At 38.6% G+C, this 2,340-nt stretch overlaps 1 pseudogene; it reads right to left on the bottom strand.

Moving 5' to 3' along the window:
• The window catches only part of LOC105448550, a 7,257-nt pseudogene extending 5,897 nt beyond the window's left edge, over positions 1 to 1,360 (bottom strand).
• Between the last annotated feature and the right edge of the window lie 980 nt (positions 1,361 to 2,340).

Here is a 2,340-nt window from a genome sequence, read left to right as displayed (position 1 = left end):
AAACTGATTGTGGGTTAGTGATTGCAATTTAATTATTTCATTACGGGAGTGCAAATTGATATCAATCTCTTGAAGAATTATATTATCCGAAAATGTTCGCACGAAATTTTTCCAAATCCGAAAACCATATACATCCAAAGGCTGAATGATGCTCGTCGCCTTCTTTGGAATGGTTGCAAATTGTACTTCTTTGTCTTGTGGAATCAACTGCTCTAGCTGGCTCGGGCAGTGTCCCGTCCACGAGTCGAGTAGAAGCATGCTTTTACGGCAGTATTCGGTAGATATACTTCGCTGAACCAAGTCTTGAAATGTTCAGACGTTAGTTTTCCTTATTTTAAAGCTTCGATGTAAATGTTAACTGGACAAAATAGGGTTTCTAGCACCCGTGGTCCAAATGTTCCCGTAGATTCTTTCAAAACTATATACAGCGGTGAAAGAAGACGTCCGTCTGCTGAAATAATCGGCATTATAGTGTAACTATGTGTTGTAGAAGATATCGATTGAACCAGTGCTTCAACTTTTTTCAGTCCTATATTTGCCAATGTTTGTTCAGAATGTAGTTCAAGATTGAAGCCACTCTCGTTTGCATTATAAATTTCTTCAAATCCAATAGCTAAGATGTTAGACTTTACATTTGAAACAAACGATTTTGCGATATCTTGTAGGTTGTCAATATCTTGTAATGTTAATTGTATCCTGAATGTTATCTTGCGGGAAACAATTCTGTGTACTCTCTTAAATTTCCAAATCCACCATTTACTTGCCTTCGGGTAGGTCCACTTGATCTTTTGCCTTCAAGGCCCAAAATCTTAAATTCATATCATGAATTATAGATCTTCTTTCAACAGCTTCTTTAAACTTTTACAAAACATATTGCGTAATAAATGCAAGTTTATCTGCATTTGTTCCACCTCTGTTTACACTCGCCTCCCACCTGTATAGCTGGTGTATAGATTTAACCTTGCGAAAACGTTTCTGTACAGTAGATAAATGTCGACTGGTCTTTTTTGCGCTTTTCCAAAACTCCACAGCTTTTCTTTTATAATTGAAATCGACTGTCCCTTCTTCATCATCAACAATGCATTCTTCAGATTCAAAATTATCTTCTTCTACTTCTACATTTGAAATATATATATTCTACAATTTGTGGTTCATGTGGTTCTGATGGATCGTCAAAATCAAGCTCATAATGATCTTCCAATAACAACACCGAATGAGTATTTTGAAAATTGTTTAAAATATTAACACTTTCATCGTGAACTTCGATTTCCAAAGGTATTGTAGGTGTCAGTGTTATACTTGCAATATGAAAAGTTGTTGCTAACAAATTTATTACATTAGCAACATTAAACGGTGTCATTTTAAACACAAATCTATCAAGCAATAATAGAACTAACTAGTCAATGACTACTATTGCAAATGAAACTGGGAATCCTAGTTTGCTCGGGCATATTTATATGAACTACAAGACGCGATTATATAAACTTATTTACAAATTCAAGTGCTTCGCAAATATCATCTGCGCGATGAGAAACTTCCGTGATTATATATATGTACAAGCTGTTCCCAGACTGTGACAAGTTGTTTACATCGATTTGACTTGACCTTACGACATTAAAATTTTGGTTCGTAAGCATTGTCTAGCCGTACGCGATAAAAAAACGATTCATAGTTATACATTCGCAGAATATTGCGGAAATAGATTTCCTTTCATTGTTATCCCTTGTTAAATGCAAAAAATGCGAGCAGAACGTGCTACGTGAAGAATTGCTGGGTGCACGCAGCGTAAGCGAGTACGGATGGTGTGTGCATAGAAGCGTTTGTAATTATTTCTCGAAAATGATACTTCGGAAAATAACTTTATCACACATGGTTGAATTTGTATTAAAATAATTTAGTCACAAAAAACTTTAAAAATTAGAAAAAAAAGTTGTTCGCACGAGCCTTCGTTCTCGGCGCGAGGCACTGACTTTCGCTTTAACGACGTAACGTAGGATGGCGGATGCGGGTGCTCAATGAATGGAGAAACTGCGAATTGGATTTTTCACACGTTTATTTTTGTCAAACGATAGCGCGATTAACTTCGCTTTGTACAATGCGGCCGAGAGATTAACGGTGATACAAGATACGCGTGAATCGTCTCGGAGCGTACGACGGACTGTCGAGGTTCGGCCCCGGCCGCGCGGACTCCGGGCCAGGTAGAAAAACGGGCGAATCAGGGTTCTTCGCGTGCGAGTCGCGAGAGCGCAAAGATCCAATTAGCGATGCGGAAGCACGCGGTCGACTCGTGTTGGGCCGATGCCTCCGGCATGCGTTTGCGAACACAAGGGTGTTTTCGCC

Source organism: Wasmannia auropunctata, unplaced genomic scaffold, assembly GCF_000956235.1.
Source record: "Wasmannia auropunctata unplaced genomic scaffold, wasmannia.A_1.0 LD336085.1, whole genome shotgun sequence".
Classification (NCBI taxonomy): Eukaryota; Metazoa; Arthropoda; class Insecta; order Hymenoptera; family Formicidae; genus Wasmannia; species Wasmannia auropunctata.
The sequence above is the reverse complement of the archived record's forward strand: the minus strand, read 5'-3'. Positions and strand labels throughout refer to the sequence as shown.